Source organism: Macaca fascicularis, chromosome 1, assembly GCF_037993035.2.
Source record: "Macaca fascicularis isolate 582-1 chromosome 1, T2T-MFA8v1.1".
In the NCBI taxonomy this organism is placed as follows: domain Eukaryota; kingdom Metazoa; phylum Chordata; class Mammalia; order Primates; family Cercopithecidae; genus Macaca; species Macaca fascicularis.
In genome coordinates this window covers 216,076,309-216,095,845 of record NC_088375.1, presented here as the reverse complement: position 1 = coordinate 216,095,845, position 19,537 = coordinate 216,076,309, and the positions used below count along the sequence as shown (strand labels likewise).

General features: G+C 47.3%; 1 long non-coding RNA gene across 2 annotated transcripts; it reads left to right on the top strand.

The window, feature by feature from the left end:
* The first annotated feature begins 11,720 nt into the window (after nucleotides 1–11,720).
* Nucleotides 11,721–19,149, top strand: LOC123570252 (uncharacterized). Of its 2 annotated transcripts, XR_006694299.3 has the most exons (3): nucleotides 11,721–12,174; nucleotides 13,449–13,565; nucleotides 16,221–19,149. It is a non-coding gene; the product is annotated as an uncharacterized lncRNA (long non-coding RNA). The 2 variants fall into 2 exon arrangements; XR_012425224.1 differs by lacking the exon at nucleotides 13,449–13,565.
* The last annotated feature ends 388 nt before the right edge of the window (nucleotides 19,150–19,537 follow it).

The following is a 19,537-nucleotide window of genomic DNA, read 5'->3' as shown; positions in this document are numbered from 1 at the left end:
GGAATTGTTAGGGGTTTGTCCCAAATCCACAGGTCAGGAAACAACATCCTACTCCTCATTTAGAGAGAAATAAAATAAAAACAAACACACAGCAAGGGATGCCAGCTAGGCCAGCACAGCCGGGTCCAGAGACCTCCAGAGAGCCACAGCGCGTGTCCCAGGCAGAGTCAGGTTAGGAACCGGGAAGAATCAGGGGCATCACCCAGGGATGGCAAAACAGGCACAACCCAGTAAGAAGTAGCCCCAAGAACCCGGGCAAGCAGAATCGGCAATGGGCTCTTCCTCTGCCCTCCTGCTCACCCCTCCTGGCAGGGCCCAGTATCACTAAAGAAGCCACATGCCGGATGATGGGCTGAGAGGGCAGAACCTTTCCCTAGAATGGGCACGGTGCTGCGGTGCCCGGCCCTGCTGCCAGCTCAACCCAGCCCGGCCCTCACCAGACAGCCAAGCACAATGGCTGTCTCAGGCAGGCAGACAATTCAACCCTTTCAGACCAAGGGCATCCGGGCTGGCATTCCCCGCACCTCTGTTTCTCCCTGGCTCCTGTAAGTGAATCACTCAGAATTAATGACCCTGGGAACAATGAATGGGGAGCAGATTTGGGTTCTTCTTGAGCAGACAGAAGACTGGATCCTAGGAACAACCGTTCCATGGCTACTGATGGAGACCAGAGCAGTGGATGCTCCAGGGTCATGGAGGCACGCTGCAGAGTGCACAGAATCATTACTGACTGTGGCCATCCGAACCATAGAGCGTGAGGGCCGCAGCCTCATGGATTGTTTGAGCCACAGACTGTTCTAATCACAGAGCCACAGAAATCCAGTGTCTCGGAACCATCAATTACTAGCATCCCAGAATCAGTAACTGAAGGAATCACAGGCTTCCAGGACCATCAATCATCAGTTGCTAGAATCCAGCTCTTCAGGGCGGGAAAAGAGTGTTAGAGACCATCGTGTCTGAGGCCCCTTTCTGCAGTTGAGGAAACCAAGTCAGCTGGTCAAGGTCACAAAGCTAAGACTAGTGGCCAGGACTTGCCACTCCCTGTCCTCATTCCATTCTAAAGAAGTGGGCAGGAGCAGCAGCAGCCTCAGCTCCTGGACACTCGGCCCCTCGGAGTTTGGTCTGGTCCCCCTGTGGAGGATTATCTGACACCGTCAGGGCACTCGTGGGCAAGCCCTTCCACTGCATCAAAACCAGAGGCTTTGTGGATTCTAATGTCAGGATGATGTGTTTTGCAAGTCTGGACAGGCCTGGATTCTTTTAACCAATCCTCCACTTGCTCGCCTAATAAGGGAGAACTGTGCACCCTTATGATTTTACCTGGGGCTCTGCCTACTGGTGATTACACAGGAGAGAGAGCCAGTCCTCCTGAGTTTCAGCCTGAGATACCCATTGCCTCATCGGGGTCACTTCAGTTCACTGGTAAGCCACAGAAGGAAATCCAGCCTCACTTTCTAAAGGCCTATCACATGCTAGGCTCAAGAAAGTTACTAATACTAAGAAGGGAGAGACCCCATCCCCACTTTTGAGCCCCTTATAGTCCATTGAGACTGTCAGATATGTATGTGATTATATTAATATGTCAAGGCAGAATGTGATGGTAATACACACAGAAGAGACAGAAATTAAGAAACGCTTCATGAGAGAGGAACAGCATTTAAATGGAGCCATTCAATGGCTTTTCTACATATCAGTTCCTTACTTCTGCTTCTGGCTGTGATGAAGTAACAAGGACTGGACTTACCTTCCCACCCTAAGCAACTAAAAACTGAACAAAACCAGCCAGGCGCGGTGGCTCACACCTGTAATCCCAGCACTCTGAGAGGCTGAGGTGAGCAGATCACCTGAGGTCAGGAGTTGGAGACCAGCCTGGCTAACATGGTGAAACCCCGTTTCTACTAAAAATACAAAAAAAAAAAAAATTAGAGGGGCATGGTGGCACACGCCTGTAACCCCAGCTACTTAGAGGCTGAGGTATGAGAATCACTTGAACCGGAGAGGCAGAGGTTGCAGTGAGCCGAGATTATGCCACTGCACTCCAGCCTGGGTGACAAGAGTCTCCCAGACTCTCAAAAAGAAAAAAAAAAAAAAAACTGAACAAAATCCATGAAATAACTTTTTACAATCATTGAGAAACAGGAATGACTTAACGTGACTCCTGAGAGAAGATAAAAAATGAAAGGAGCCCTGTGTTTGCCTTGGTTTTCTTCCTAGAGTTATATTCCAGATCACGGTTTGGGGCGAGGCATACTAAGCAGAATATAGGACTCTTGCAGAACTGAGGATATGGAGATTGGAGTTCAGGGATTCAGCCAGAAGTTGTGTGGCACAGTTCCAGAAAGGAAGACACTATGCAGAAAATAAACTCCAGAAATCCGCATGGGATGTTTTTGAGTTGTTGCTGAGTCCTAGGTCACACATACATGGGATCAAACCCTGTGAGACTGGGCAAAGAACAGCTGGAAACTTGCAAGCTGAACAATTCCCAGAGTTGGCACAGACCAGGAGACACTGCAGTCATTTAGAGTGGTAAGAACTCATTGAAAACCCAGTCAAGGCTGGGCATGGTAGCTCACACCTATAATCCTAGTACTTTGGGAAGCCAAGGATCAAGGATCACTTGAGCCCAGCAGCTTGAGACCAGCCTGGGCAGCATAGTAAGACCCTGTCTCAAAAGAAGAAAAAGCAGAAGAAGCAGAAGAAGCAGAAGAAGCAGAAGAAGCAGGAGCAGGAGCAGGAGGAGGAGGAGGAGGAGGAGGAGGAGGAGGAGAAGGAGAAGAAGAAGAAGAAGAAGAAGAAGAAGAAGAAGAAGAAGAAGAAGAAGAAGAAGAAGAAGAAGAAGAAGAAGAAGAAGAAGAAGAAGGGAGAAGGAGGGAGAAGGAGGGAGAAGGAGGGAGAAGGAGGGAGAAGGAGGGAGAAGGAGGGAGAAGGAAGGAGAAGGAGGGAGAAGGAGGGAGAAGGAAGGAGAAGGAAGGAGAAAGGAGAAAGAAGAAGAAAGAAGAAGAAGAAGAAGGAGGAGGAGGAGAATGAGAAGGAGGGGGAGGGGAGGGGGAGAAGGGGGAAGGGGAGGGGGAGAAGTGGGGAGGGGGGGAGGGGGAGAAGTGGGAGAAGGAGGAGAAGGAGGAGATGGAGGAGAAGGAGGAGAAAAACTCTATTCAGTGGAGATTCCATAGAGGTCAGGCCTTAACCACAAGCTGAGCTATCCCTAGCACGAAGGCCCATTCAGACCAGCCACATCAAAGCTTAGGCTTCAAAGGGATCAAGCTGACTTGCAAGTAACTTAGGTACCTGTTAAAACAGAGCCCAGCATTATTTTAAAGGAAGACAACAAAATTGAGACTCTCAACAATGTAACATTCACAAAATCTAGCATCCAGTCAAAACTTACTATATATACCAAGAAGCAGAAAAACGTGACCCATGGTCAGAAGAAAAATGAGTCAATAGAAGTGTACCCAGAAATAACAGAAATGATGGAACTAGTACACAAATATGTCAAAACAGTTATCACAAGTATGTTTGAAGTATTTATGGGAAAAGATTATCATAATGAGAAGAAAAATTGAAAATACAAAAAAGAATTAAGTGGAACTTCTAAAGGGGAAAAAATATAAGTCTAAAATGAAAAATTCATTAAATAGGATTCCCAGGAAATCAAACACTGCAGAAGAAAAGCTCATTGGCCCTGTAGTTATAGCAGCAGAATTTATCTAAAGTGAGGCACAGAGAGAATAAAAAAGCCTGGAGGGAAAAATGAGAAGAGCTTAGTGACCTGAAAAAAGACATTAAATGGTCTAACATATATGTAATTGAAGTTCAAGAAAGAGAGGGGAAGAGAGAGAAAGTAACAGGAAATATATTTGAAGAAATAATGGCTGGAAATTTTCTAAATTTGATAAAAACAATAAACCCACAGATCCCAGAAGCTCAACAAACCCCAATCAGAATAAAGGTAAAACTCCACACCAAAGTATATCATAATCAAATTGCTTAAACCAGTGATAAGAAGAAAATCCTTTTTATTTATTTATTTATTTATTTATTTATTTATTTATTTTTATTGTTATTTTTATTTTTTTTAATTTATTTTTGAGATGCAGTCTCGCTCTGTCGCCCAGGCTGGAGTGCAGTGGCATGATCTCTGCAAGCTCCGCCTCCTGGGTTCACACCATTCTCCTGCCTCAGCCTCCCGATTAGCTGGGACTACAAGTGCCCGCCACCATACCCGGCTAATTTTTTGTATTTTTAGTAGAGACAGGGTTTCACCATGTTAGCCAGGATGGTCTCAATCTCCTGGCCTCGTGATCCACCCACCTTGGCCTCCCAAAGTACTGGGATTACAGGCTTGAGCCACTGCACCCAGCTGGAAAATCTTAAGAGTACACAAGAAAAAAAGACATGTTACATACAGATAAATTATGACAAAAATTCACAGATTTCTCATCAAAAACTATGCAAGTCAGAAGACAATGGAACCTCTGTAAAGTACGGAAAAAAAAAACTATCAACCTAGCATTCTACATCCAGCAAAAATACCCTTTAAACAAAACAAAACAAAAAGAAATAAAAACTCTTTCAGGCAAACAAAAGCTGAGAGAATTTGTCACCAGCAGACCTGTACTACAGGAAATAGTAAAGGAAATTTTTCAAGTGAAAGATACATGATACTGGGTGGAAACGTGAATCAACACAAAGGGCTAAAGAGTGCCAAAGATGGGAAACATGTCAGTAGATGTAAAAGGTTTTCCCCTCATTTTTCAACTTCTTAAAAATATACCTATTTAAAGCAAAAATAATATCAATGTATGGGGGTTTATAAGGTAGATAAAAGCAAAATATATTAAAACAATATCACACAAAATAGAATGGGGAATGGAAGTATTTCTAAGTTTCTTACATTATCTGTTGTAATTTATTTTTGTTGTGTCAATTAAGCTTAGCTACATTTCTTGGAATTCCTTTCTCTGTATAGTTTTGATTTAGCGTGGATCACTAGAGACATTTGCACAACATTTGCAAGGTAGAGCAAAGCAGTAGCTGCTTACGTTTTGATTTTGTTCTTGTTTTTTTGTTTTTTTGTTTTTTTTGTCTCAGAAAGCTGGGGCAGGGACACCAGGTGCTGCTGCAGCTCACATATATTGTCACTTAACTGCTGGGTCACCTCATTGTCATGAGGCAGCAGCTGGGCCCACAGCTCTCCCAGTTCCCACTAGGTCATCCTTCAATGTCCCTGACTCCTGACCCAAGTGTGTGTTTAGCTTCATGTTGAAAAGCCTCACCCTCTCTTATAGGTTATGTTATCATTGAAGTTGGCCTCATGGAAGAGGTGAGAGATGGCACGCAAGTTCTAGTCTGTTGCGGCTCTTTTCCTATTCTTTCCCAATTTAAATACATCTCCCCTTCCCAGTTACCTCCTCTGCACTGTCAGTATAGCAGCACCACACACAAAAAATAGCCTTTTATAGACTGTTTAGCCAACTCCATATCATTGTATAAGGACAATTTGCTATAATAAAGCTCTCTCAGCAGTTCTGTTTCTCTGATTGAGCCCTGACTGACAAATATGTAAAATGGCATAATGTTTTGTGAACATTATAAGTTAAAGAGCATGTTATTATTATTATCATTATTATTATTATTTTGGAGTCAGGACCTCCCTCCATTATCCAGGCAGGAGTGCAGTGGCATGATCATGGCTCCCTGTAGCCTCAACCTCCTGTGCTCAAGTGATCCTCCTGTCTTAGCCTCCTGAGTTGCTGGGACTACAGGCATGAGCCACACACCAGGATCCTAAAGATGCATATCATTAACCCTAAAGCAACCACCAAAAAAAAAATAGTAAAAATAAAATGGAATCATTTTTTAAAAATAATTAATCAAAAGGAGCCAAAATGGAAATTAAGGAACAAAGAGGAGATGGGATAAACAGAAGGCAAATAGAAATATGGAGTATTTAAACCTAATCGTATCAATAATTACATTAAAAGCAAATTATCTAAATAGTTACATTTAAAGATGGAGATTGTCACATTGGAGTTTAAAAAAAACAAGACCTAGTTATATGCTGTCTACAAGAAACCCACTTTAAATATAAAGACACAGATGAGTTAAATACAAAAAGATGACAAAATATATACTAGGAAAACACTAATTTTAAGAAAGCTGGAGTGGCTATAATAACACCAAATATAGTAGACTTAAGAACAAGGGTTATTATCAGAGATTAAGAAGGACATTTATTAATGAAAAAGGGATCAATTAATCAAGAGGATGTAACCCTTCTAAATATGTATGCACCTAATAACAGAGCTTCAAAATACTTCAAGCAAAAACTGACACACCTGAAAAGAGAAACAGACAAATCCATACTTAGAGTCTGAAATGTCAACATTTCCATCATTGATAGAACAGGTAGACAGAAAGTCACCAAGGATCCAGAAGACTTGAACACTGTCAACCAACTTGAATTAAGTGACATTTATAGAACACCCCACCCAACAACAGAGTACACAGTATTTTCAAGGGCACACAAAGCGTGCACCAAGATATGCCAAAGGCTGGGCTGTAAACAAGTCTCAATATATTTCAAAGGATTGAAGTCACCACACTGATTCTGGAGAAGAAAAAAAAAAAAAAAAAAGATAAAAGAATACACAAGTTCTTTCAACTCAAAGAGAGAAAAGAGCAATTTTCTATATGATGAAAATGAGTCATCTTTGCTGCAGAAGAGTGATAGCGATGGATTACTCTAGTGTGCCTTAAGACTTAACTTCTTTCAAACCAGGCCATGAATCAGATGGGACTTCCAGGCCGGAGGAGCATGTCACTGGAGGACTTTCAAAGAGAAGGCGCTGATAATAGTGGCTTTAAAGAAACCGGCCAGTATATAGCCAGTTCCCTGAGTTCCTGTGATAAATCCCACTCCTGTACCTCCTCTTGGGTGTCCCCTGGGCAGGGCACCTCAGTGTGTCCAAAACCAAATGAACAGCATGTCCCCAGCCTCCCAGAGCCTCCACCTTTATATAACCTCCTTCTCAAAACAGTTGTTTATCCTGAATGATCCAGCTTAGTTAAGACACCACCCAGAAACTTACAGGTATCTTCAACTCTGCCTCTCCTTCAGTCTCCGCTTGGTTAGTCAGTCACTGAGCCCTGTGGAGTCTCTCTCTCATTGATCTCTCCAACCCATCTTCTCTTCCCTCCTCACCGCCACTACCAAGTCCAAGCCCCTTCTCATTTCTTATCATCTTCTCCAGCCTCCTCATCCCTCCCCTGCAGCTGGTCCTGCCTCCCCACCACACTCGGCCCCGCTGGCCAATGGACTCTCAACTTTGTTTTTCAGGTCTTAAAAGTCACACAACAGTACCTATACCATGTCAAAAAATGTTTAATACAAGCAAGCAAAACTCAAAAACACATTAATAAATAGAAGTAAAAACAAATTTTAACTTAAATCAAAAGCCCATCACCATCCAGCAATAACCAATGTTAACATTTTGGACCACCAGCCTTCTGACCCTTTCCTAAATGTTCATTTATGTTTTTCTTTTTTCTATTTTTTTTTCCAAGACAGAGTTTTGCTCTTGTCTCCTAGGCTGGAGTGCCGTGGCACAATCTTGGCTCACTGCAACCTCCACCTCCCAGGTTTAAGCGATTCTCCTGCCTCAGCCTCCGGAGTAGCCACCACAACCAGCTAATTTTTGTATTTTTAATAGAGATGGGGTTTCACCACGTTGGCCAGGCTGGTCTCAAACTCCTAACCCCGTGATCCGCCCGCCTCAGCCTCCCAAAGTTCTGGGATTACAGGCGTGAGCCACCACACCTGGTCACATTTATGTTTTTCACCAAATGGGATTGTTCTAGACATACAACTAGGGTGGCCAGTTCACCTGGGACTGTCCTGGCTTTTGCACTGAAGCTCCTGTGATCCAGGAAACCACTCAGTCCTGGGCAAACTGGGATGGTTGGTCTCCCTACAACTTTTCTGTTTAAGAGATTAGCACCTTTTGATGTTAATAATAGACAGCTATGTCTTCATTTTGATGACTATAGGAATACCAGTGAATATAAATATATAAGTGGTCTTTTAAAGGTAAAAAACCTGCTGTCTTCCACTTACCATCCCTTCATGCACCCCATGGTATTAAGCAGTAAGCTCCAAAGTGGGGAGGAGGGGAATCCGGGGACACATAGGAAAAGCCATTGGCCTAGGGAGAAAGAGTAGCAGAAGTTCTGTTTATATGTATTCCTTTTTTTCTCATCATAGCTCACTGTAGCCTTAAACTCCTGGGCTCAAGCAATCCTTCTGCCTCAGCCTCCCGAGTAGCTAGGACTACAGGTGTGTGCAACTATGCCTGGCTAATTTTATTATTATTATTATTATTATTACTATTATAGAGATGGGGTCTCCTTATGTTGCCCAGGCTGGTCTTGAACTCCTGGCCTCAAGTGATCCTCCCACCTTTGCCTCCCAAAGCACTGGGATTACAGCTATGAGCCACCATGCCCAACCTACATGTATTTTTTTATCTCATGTTTTTCATTTTTCTATTTTTGTGTGTCTTATAGTATACATGATATATGTGTACAGTAGTGCACGTACATAACTTAGTGATAAATAAATCTCCATATAATGGAGGGTTTATTTCCAGCACGCTTCTAAAGGTTGGAAACACTAGCCCAGCTGATAAAATATTTCCTCTTTAGCAGTCCTGGAATGTCCAGCATAGTCAAGGCTTTGCTTCTCCCTCCAGTTTCACCTGCCACCTCCCTCACTGATACAGTTTGGCTGTGTCCCCACCCAAATCTCATCTTGAATTGTGGCTCCCATAATTCCCATGTTTGTGGGAGGGACCTGGTGGGAGATAATCGAATCACAGAGGTGGTTTCCCTCATAGTGTTCTCGTGATAGTGAATAAGTCTCATGAGATCTGATGATTTTTATAAGGAGAAACCCCTTTGGCTTGGTTTTCCTTCTGTCTTGTATGCTGCCATGTAAGACGTGCCTTTTGCCTTCTGCCATGATTGTGAGGCCTCCCCAGCCACATGGAACTGTGAGTCCATTAAACCTCTTTTTCTTTATAAATTACCCAGTCTCAGGTATGTCTTTATCAGCAGCATGAAAACAGAGTAATACACCCATCCCGCCGCAGGCAACACCAAACCATATCTGTTCCCTGAATATCCGTATTCTCCTCTCCAAGCTGTTCCCCTCCAAGAGGTTCCCATCACCCCACCCCATTCACTCCTGGCTAACCTCTGCAGTTCCTCCATTGCAGCTCACAGGATAACCCAGGTCAGATACCACCTCTGCCAGGAAGTCTTTCTGGAACACTCCTCCTCTCACGCCCATCCCATCCAGGTTAGGTGCCCTTCCTCTGCGTTTCCATAGCACCCTGTGCTTACCTGCACCACAACGCTGACCACATGACTTAGTAATTACCTATTTAACCCTTTGTGACTTCCCCTGATTCCCTGGTGGCCGCCCAGCCCAGCGCCTGTCACACAGCCGTCTCCTAGTAAATGGTGAAAGAATAAACAAACAATAATTGCAAACATGTATATAACACTTTCCAAATGCACGACACTGATTACAGATCAGGAAACAGAGGCACAGAGAAGTCAAGGTACTTGTCAGGGTCACAGAACTAAGTGGCAGAGCTGGGCTTTGAACCCAGGCAAACTGGCTTCAGAGTCCATGCTATCCATTGTTATGCTATGACGTCACTCAGCAGAAGAATGAATGAATAAATGAAGAACAAATAAAGAGAGGAATGAAGGAACAGATGAATGAACAAAGGAATAAGTAAAGGAATGCCCAGGGGCCTGGTCCCAGGCTGCTTTGCAGACATCAACCAATTGCACTGTCTTTAAGTTGCCTTTGTCATTGTCCATCTAATGCCATTTTTCATATTTTAGTTGCTGCTTGTGGAGGCACCAGAAGTTTGTCCCTCCTCCCCCCTCACCCCTGTACCAGTATCAACCAGACCTCCCTCCCTTCCTAACTCCCCCATTGCAGCTCACAGGGTAATGAGCATCAGAACTACAGGATCACGACATATTAGAGCTGGAAGGTACACTTAGCACTATCCAGTCCAATCTTGCATTTTGTAGATGGAAAAATGGAGGCCCAGAGAGGCAAAGCAACTTCCCCAAGGTCACACAGTAACTTAGTGCAGAGTCAAGAGTGAGCCCAGTCTCCTGGTTTTCCATCTGTCTCCCTTTAGTAAGCTGTCTCTGTTTATTGCTTGAGCTTTGTCAATCAAAAGCAATTTGGGGCAAAGCACAACAGATGGGTTTAGTGAGTTCTCAAATGCACTGTTGAGAAAAGTTCCTGGGAATAGGGAGGTGAGAAATGCAAGGTCAAGGCCCTGCAATTTCCTCCAAGCAGATAAATAAATAACCAAAACCATCACTGAGGACTCACCATGTGCTCGATGCTTCCCTGCATTATCCCATGTCGGCCTCCGACACAGAGTAACTATCCTGGCTTTAGATAAGAGCAAATTGAGGTTCAGAGACGTAAACAGAGCGACCAGCTCATCCCCAGTTTCTTGGCACTGTCCCAGTTCTAAAACTGAAAGTCCCATGTATTGGGAACCCCTTTAGTCCCAGGCAAATCAGGACAGTGGGTCACCCCCAAGGTAAGCAGCCTGCCCAGAGGACTGGATCCCAGAGATCCAAACTCAGATCTGCTGTGGACTCCCATGCCCTTTCTCCTACACCACGCTGCATCCTCTGGGAAAATACATAAACTCTCAAGGGAAAAATAAACAGATACGCTGGTGGGGTCAGGAGCGGGAAGTGGGAAGTGGGCCAGAGGAGGGTGGGCACCAAGCGGCAGCTCTGAAGTCAGGTCAGCCCTGGGGCACTGCAGCCCAGCCATCTGGGAGATAGAATGCTACTGGGTGTTGGGCCAGGGGAGGACAAACAAGGTTCTTATTCTTCTCTCTTTATCTGGAGGACTCTGTTTACGGCAATAACCCTGTTATCTCAGCCAGGTCTCTGGTCTCTTGCCAGGAGGTGACAAGGGGTTTAGGGGCTGAGCCTCTGACCAAACCAGTCTCCCTGGGACCCTGGCATGCTCTCCCTTCTCATCTGACAACCTGATTGGGGTTGAGGAGGCATGGTGAGCACCACAGGGCAGGGGACCCCTGCCCACTCGTGGAGGCCACAGGGAGATCAGGATGCCACGCTTGGACAGTGGATTTCCCTGTCCTCGGGAGGGAATTTCAGAGTAGCTGACCGCCTGCTGGGAGCCAGACTCCTGACTGCTGTGGTCTCTTTCAGCCTTCTCCTCCCTAAAGCACTCAGACAGGCATCCTCACCTCCACCTTACAGAAGCGGAGGGGATGTCCCTTAGAGAAGTCACATAGCATGTCGGTGACACAGGGCGGCCAAGGCACAGCAGTGACCCCAACTCTCCCTGCCTCCCAAGCCTCCGCATGAGGCTGTAAAACAGTGGCGGAGACACAGACTGTGTCCTGGCTGTGTGTCTGTGTGACTTGCTTCCCACACCACACCTGCCTGGACACCTCTCCTGCCCGGACCCTTCTCCTGCCCGGACACCTCTCCCGCCCGGATACCTCTCCCCGCTGGACACCTCTCCCCGCCGGACACCTCTCCCGCCCGGACCCTTCTCCCGCCCGAACACCTCTCCCGGCAGGACACGTCTCCCCGCCGGACACCTCTCCCCGCCGGACACGTCTCCCGCCCGGACACCTCTCCCCGCCGGACACGTCTCCCGCCCGGACACCTCTCCCCGCCGGACGCCTCTCCCGCCCGGACACCTCTCCCGCCCGGACACCTCTCCCCGCCGGACACCTCTCCCGCCCGGACACCTCTCCCCGCCGGGCACCTCTCCCCGCCGGACACGTCTCCCGCCCGGACACCTCTCCCCGCCGGACCCCTCTCCCGCCCGGACACCTCTCCCGCCCGGACACCTCTCCCCGCCGGACACCTCTCCTGCCCGGACACCTCTCCCCGCCGGGCACCTCTCCCCGCCGGGCACCTCTCCCCGCCGGACACCTCTCCCCGCCGGACACCTCTCCCGCCCGGACACGTCTCCTGCCCGGACATCTCTGCCGCCCGGACACGTCTCCCGCCCTCCTCCACAGGGTGATTTGTCCTCATCTTGGGACCTCAAGCATGGCCTCCTCTGACCCTCAAGCTGGGGTGAGCGCTCCTGTCTTAGAACTCAGGGTGGCCTATGCTGAGGCAACCACAGTTCGTGGGGATTGGGGTGTAAAAAGCACCTGCCTGACCCCTTCTGCACGAAGACCCCGAGAGGACAGGAACTGACTCTGTATCCCAGCACTGATATATTAGGTTGGGGCAAAAGTAATCACATTAAAAGTAATGGCAAAAAACTAAAATATTAAGTAGATTTTGCCATTACCTTTTTTTTTCTTTTTTGAGACAGAGTCTCACTCTATTGCCCAGGCTGGAGTGCAATGGCGTGATCTCGGCTCACTGCAACCTCCGCCTCCCCGGTTCAAGCGATTCTCCTGCCTCAGCCTCCCAAGTAGCTGGGATTACAGGTGTGTACCACCACGCCTCGCTAATTTTTATATTTTAGTAGAGATGGGGTTTCACCATGTTGGCCAGGCTGGTCTCCAACTCCTGACCTCATGGTCCGCCTGCCTGGGCCTCCGAAAGTGCTGGGATTACAGGCATGAACCACCGTGCCCAACCTGACATTACTTTTAATTGTAATTCATGCAATTACTTTTGCACCAACCTAATATATCAGTGCTGGGGACAGGGAGTCACTTCCTGTCCTTTTAACTTGCATTAAAAATAATGGCAAAAGATACTTAATATTTACTTGTTGCACAAATAAATAAGTAGATTAATTAATTGCCAAATACTCTTGAGGTCCAACTTCAATCAGGTGGCATCCTGCAGGCAACGGCCCACCTAAAAGTCTTCCAGCTGCTGCCTCTGTTCCATCCCCTCCCCCACACTTCCATTGGCCCTCCTCTGTTACCACTTGACTCAAAGTGTGGTCCCCAGATCCACAGCACCAGCATCACCAAGAGCTCGTTGGAAATGCAACAACTCGGTCCCTGTCCCACCAGGCCCCGGGGCCCTTGGCTAAAAGCTTGAAAACTGTTAGAAATCGTGATATGCTACCTTAGGTGATCCTTGCTAAAAGACCTACTGTGTGCTGGTGTTATTCCCATCGCTACAGATGAAGCTGGGCTTCAGGGAGGGGAAATAGCTTCTCAAGATTAAACAGCCAGGAAATAGTAGAGGTATGATTCAAACTTGGGCTTGTCTCTCTTCAAAGCGGGTGGAAATTGACGCTGCTATCCATGTGGTGAAAGGAGGAGAGAAACCTGCATTTACTGAACACCCACAATGTGCCAAGTTCTGTACGACTCTTGTCTCGTTTCATCTTCCCGACTCCCTTATGAAGTAGGGGATCGCACATTCTTGTTTTACAGATGAGACTCCAAGGCTCAGGAAAGGGAGGTGACTTGCCCAAGGTCCACAGCTGGGGAACAGCTGAAATGGGGCACAAAGCTGGAAGTCTGCTCCTCACCCTGGGGAACGGACACCAGGTGACGATAGATAGTGTCCTCGCACGGTAGCAGGCACTGGCTCTCAGGGGACTGCGGGGTCACTGCTCGGCTCACACCTGTCCTTTCCCTCCCCTGAGAGAGCTTGTGGCCTTGGGCCACATCATGCTTTCTTTTTCCTCCTAACCCTCAGCCCTCAGCTTAGTCATTATCCAGCTCTGATGGAGCACAAATACATGCTGCTGGTGACGACTGGCTACCAAGGTGGGATGTCACCCTCCCAGCTATTCCCATCACTTGTCCTGGCAGGTGCCAAGAATTCCTGAGGTCACCTCAAGGCCCCTTCCTGCATTCCTAGCGTTCTTGGGGCCTTTCTGGCCCCACATGTGAACCTCTGCTGCAGGCTGAGCTCACAGGCGAATGCATCACGCCGTGGTGACCGGGGCAGGAGAGTGGGATCAGTGAGGCCCTGCCTGCTCTGGATGTGAGACTTCGGCAGATTCCTTTGCCTCTCTGCCTCAGCCTCTCTGTCTCTGAGAGGGGCGGGTAATAATCAGACCTCCCAAGGTGTTTGTGAAGAGCATTCAGGGTGCATGGAAGTGGCTAGGCCTTCTATATCTCTCACTGCCAGCAATCAAAACATGGCCCAGGACTGTCTGATGGGTCCGCCAGTGGGAGTGGGCAGCACACGAGCTTCCATTTGTATGAGCAGCTCGCAGGGATGGGGGTTGCTCAGAAGGAGAGGAGGGAAATGGGATTGGGCCCAGTGTGTGCCACATGAAGAGGTGGCTGTTGGGAGACCCAGGCAGGGGCTGGGCAGTGCTGCCCAGGGAGGAATATTTGCCCCAAATCTGCAGAGAACACAGCTCCATGGCCCCAGGGAAGGAGGGGAGCTTCAGAAAACAGTTTCTTGGATGAATCTCCACATTTCCACAAAGGACACCAGCCACAGTGGCCAGACCTGCTTAGTGACCTCAAGGGCAAAGAGCATAGAAGAGGAGAGGGGTGGCCAAAAGAAAGGAGGACCAGGCAGGGGCTGGTGGTGGTTGTGGCTGGGACTTGTGAGCACTCAGGACACACTCAACTCCCAGACCTAACCAGGTCAGGTTTTGCAGAAGCCAGACATGTAGGAGAGCACCTGGCAACAAGATCCACTGAAATTGGGTGGGTACTATTAATGCAACCCATTTAAAAGCACACACTAGGGATGGCTAGAGAGATGGGCACTGCATAGAGGAGGCACACACCAGGAGGAGATGGCAAGGGCTCTGGACACACAGTCGCCAGAGCCCACGTCTAGCCGGGGCTGTGAGCCCTGCAGCCTGTGTTCACCTACTTACCCTTGTCCAGACCTAGATACAGGGCAGAAAGTCACGCCTAGGGGAGCCCCAGTGAAGTCCTTATAAAGTGAAGACTTCTTGGTGAGTCAGCCTGAGCCAGGCGGGCCCAGCTCATTCATTGCGAAGGTATTTTCTTTTCAGTGTTTTTCTGCAAAGCCTTTCACTGCCACAGAGGTGAAGTCATCTGCTGGTAAACTCTCTGCCTTGCGGTAAATTTCCTCTGAACTTTCTGCTTCTGTTTAACTCGCCAAACCTCAAGGGGAGCTGGCAGTCAGAGTCGTGCAAAGGTCACTGGGCTGAGTCGGAGGCCTGGGTTTAAATCCCAGCCCAGCCCCTTTCTAGTTTCGGGATCTTGATGGATGTAAGTCACATCTTTGGGCCTCAGTTACTCTGTTTCTAAAATGAAGTCACTACTATCGAAAATATCCTAAAGAAATACAACGCTATACACTCATGTAATCAGTAAATATTTATTGGGTTCTTAGTGAGTGTCAAGCACCATGCCAGACAATGGAAAGTATTAAGGAAACACACATACACACATGAATACACACACATATACACATGTACACACATGTGCACATACATACACACACACATATACAAGCATGTATATGCGACGTGTATGCATACATTAGCACAGGCACACACATGGTTTCCTGATTCTTGCCCTCGGACGTTTCACATTCTGATGGGAAAGACAGACATGAATCAAATGATCCCATCAATGAATATTAAAACACAGCTGTGATTAGTGCGGAGCTCTCTGGTGCTCTACGAGCTTGCAATGGGGGCTTGAGCCGGTCTGGGGTGAGCAGGCGTGGGACAGGGAAGCCTTCCCAGAGCACAAATGGAGCGGGAGATGGGAAAGACGACCAGGCATTGCCCAGGCAGACAGAAGGGGCAAGCAAAGCCCCTGCAGAACCATGGCTTGTGCCAGGCCAGGGAGGTCAGCTTACCAGGGGCAGAGCAGTGAGGGGCCAGGAGGACTGTGGACATAGGAAAGATGGGAAGATGACTGAGCTAGCAGCCCTGAGGGCAGCTTCCTGCTCCGATATCCCGGACCAGAAGCTCCCAGTGCGGTCAAGTGGCTTTGCAGCTAACATTATGAAACATCAGTGGGTTAAACTTAATTTGGGGCTAGATCAGACGCTATCATATACCTGCACAAAGAGCAGTGGGTACCAGAAAACTGATCACTGAAAATAGTCTATCCATCAGTTTTATTTTTCTGTTATTTGAAAAACACTGCCATGGTTGGGTTTGAGTAATAGTAAACTTCAGCCCAACACACAGAGCACCAGTTTTCCATGGGAGGCCCCCCGAGCCCAGCTAAACTCAACACTTGCCTTTCCAGGAAACGGCATCCGTGAGGCCACCAGGCGGTAGCCTGGGAGGGGCAGTGGAATTCCTGGGCAACTGCTGAAGAGCAAATCACACACTGGTGATGGTGCCTACCGTTTTGTTCCAGAAGCAGAAGAAAATTCAGATCCAGGATCCAGGCAATATTTGTCTTACAGATATGCTAAATAATGACTTTTTTTTTTTTTTTTTTTTTTTGAGACAGAGTTTCACTCTTGTTGCCCTGACTCTTGTTGCCGATGGTACAATCTTGGCTCACTACAACCTCCACCTCCCAGGTTCAAGCGATTCTCCTGCCTCAGCCTCCTAGTAGCTGGGATTACAGGCGTCTGCCACCACACCTGGTTACTCCTTTTATATTTTTAGTAGAGACATGGTTTCACTATGTTGGCCAGGCTTGTTTTGAACTCCTGACCTCAGGTGATCCACCTGCCTCGTCCCAAAGTGCTGGGATTACAGGCGTGAGCCACCGCACCCGGCCAATAGTGACCTCTTATTGGGTGGTCCTTGACTAGTAGCCGTCTGTCATCCTGACCCAGTAGTGAGCACCAAGAAAACTGAGGCTGTCTATGTCACCACTGTATCCCCAGCCTGGTTGGTGTTTTGCGCAGGGAGACAACTCTGAAAATACGTAAGGAAAGAAAAAGAAGAAAAGGGAGGGGATGGTGCTTGTCATATGGAACTCTGGGAATATCATGTTATAGCTTAAACTGCTACATCAACTTTTACGAATATTAGATATTGACTTACCTAAAGTTTGTATTGCTTTCTTTAAGATCATGGTGGGTTTAGGGATGAGTGATTTAGATAATTCAGGTCTCCCTCTATAAAAAGTTTATCTACAGGCCGGGCGCAGTGGCTCACGCCTGTAATCCCAGCACTTTGGGAGGCCGAGGTGGGAGGATCACAAGGTCAAGAGATCAAGACCATCCTGGCCAACATGGTGAAATCCCGTCTCTACTAAAAATACAAAAATTAGCTGGGTGTGGTGGCACGCACCTGTAATCCCAGCTACTCGGGAGGCTGAGGCAGAAGAATCACTTGAACCTGGGAGACAGGGGTTGCAGTGAGCCGAGATGGCACCACTGCACTCCAGCCTGGCAACAGAGCGAGACTCTGTGTCAAAACAAAACAAAACAAAAAGTTGATCTACAAGAGTGGAGATGAAGACATTTCCCCTTCCTCGATAATATTTTTCTTGCAACAAACTTTGCCATCCAAGATCATTCCTTCTGGTAACAGAGGGATGGAAGAAGGAAGGAAAAGGAAAAGGAAAAAGCAATTCCTCAAGCATCTCTGGCACCCGCTCTGTGCCCAGCCCTGTGCTAAGCCCAGGTTATCCAGGGAATGGCAAGTGGGGCATTCCAGGCACCAGGTAATAATTGAACACAACAGACATGGGTTGCCATACCAGGGCTCCATCTGCAATGTAAGCAGGAAAATATTCCAAGCCATGCAAATGATTCACAAATGACCCTTGGACACGGGCAGGGACAGGCAGCTGACCTCTAGAGACAGGTGACCTGCCTTCCAACCCTGGCTCTGTTGCTTTCTTGTTTGGTCAAGTTTCCGCTCTGCTCAGAGCCTCGGTTTCCTTGGCTGTAAAATGGGACCACCAAGTGTTGGCAGGGCTGTGTGAGCAATGAGTGGGATGAGTTGTATAAAGACCTCAGCTCCAAGCACAGCTCTCTGGGGTGGGGAGATTAATTTTAGCTGGGGGCAACTGGGAGGGTTTTTTTGAGTGGGATTGACGTAAGTCCCTAGAATCAGGGCAGGACTGCACAGGCGAGGCACAGGGCAGGGGAGGGCGGCTGCACACCCACAGTGAGGGCTCTCTGTGCACAGGTAAGGCTGGTTTGTCGTTGATGATGGTAGCGGAGGTGACTACTCCCTTTGAAAAGTGATTTATTTTTAAATGAGGGCTGACCACAGACTTAGCCACTTCATGCTCTGTTACTACCTGCCTCGGTTTATTCAAACTTCTGCCAAGCTTTGGGTTCAATAAAAGTCACCAGGAAATAACTGCCTCACACTTCATAGGAAACCCATTAAAAAAAGTTCATGCACCATTAAGGACCGGTGAGAGGAAGCCAACCTCAGGCCTTCACTGAACTGCAACTACTGGCCTGAGATTGCCCTCAGAGCAGGGACTCAAAGGGTAGATACATGCGGGAAATTTCGCATCTCCATGTTAATTTGGTTGCAGACAGATGGTCAGGTAACAGACAGAGGGCTGCGGCTCAGATCCCCGCCATCTTTGCGTGGTGCTCAGGATGAATGAAATATACCAAAAGGATGACAGATATCACCATCTGGAAGCTTTTACCAGCAACCTTTCTGTTCCACGATGAAGAGAAATTTGACCACAGCTGTCAAGAGACTTTTGAAAGTTCATGCCCTGTGGCCCAGTCCTCTTCCCTATTTTAAGCCTTCTGGCTAAGAAGTCATTTGCAGGACGGGCACCGTAACTCACACCTGTAATCCCAGCACTTTGAGAGGCAGAGGTGGAAGGATCGCTTGTGACCAGGAGTTTGAGACCCATCTTGGGCAACATGGCGAAACCCTGTCTTTACAAAAATAACTAAAATATTAGATTGAGGCTGCAGTGAGCTGTGATCGTGCCACTGCACTCCAGTCTGAGTGACAGAGGGAGACCCTGTCTCAAACAAACCAAAGAAGTCACTAGTGGTTCTAGCAAATAGTTTAGATAACAAGACCCTTCAGAGGAGAGTTATTTATTAGTAACAATTGGAAGAAATTAAATATCCAACAATAGAATGGACAACAATAGAATTTGTTCAACAAAATTCAGCATAGAGATAGCTACTATTCCTGGTTCAGGAGGTTTTCTCATAATGATATGGTGAAATGTCAGTGATAAAAATACTCAGGAGGGGCAAATATACAAAATTCTATGTTTAAAATATGCCTCCAAATTTGTGTGTGTTTTTTTTTCTTTTTTTTTTTTTTTTTTTGAGACAGAGTCTTACTCTGTCACCCAGGCTAGAGGAGTGCAGTGGTGTGATCCTGGCTTACTGCATCCTCCACCTCTCAGGCTCAAGTGATCCTCCCACCTCAGCCTCCGGAATAGCTGGAACTACAGGCATGCACCACTATGCCCAGCTTATTTTTTATTTTCTTGTAGAGACAGGGTTTCACTATGTTGCTCAGACTGGTCTCAAATTCCTGAGCTCAATTGATCCGCCCACTTCAGCCTCCCAAAGCGCCCAGATTACAGGTGTGAGCCACTGAGCTTAGCCCAAATTTGTGTTTTCAACAAAATGTGTGCAAGGAGCTTATTTCATTCAGCCT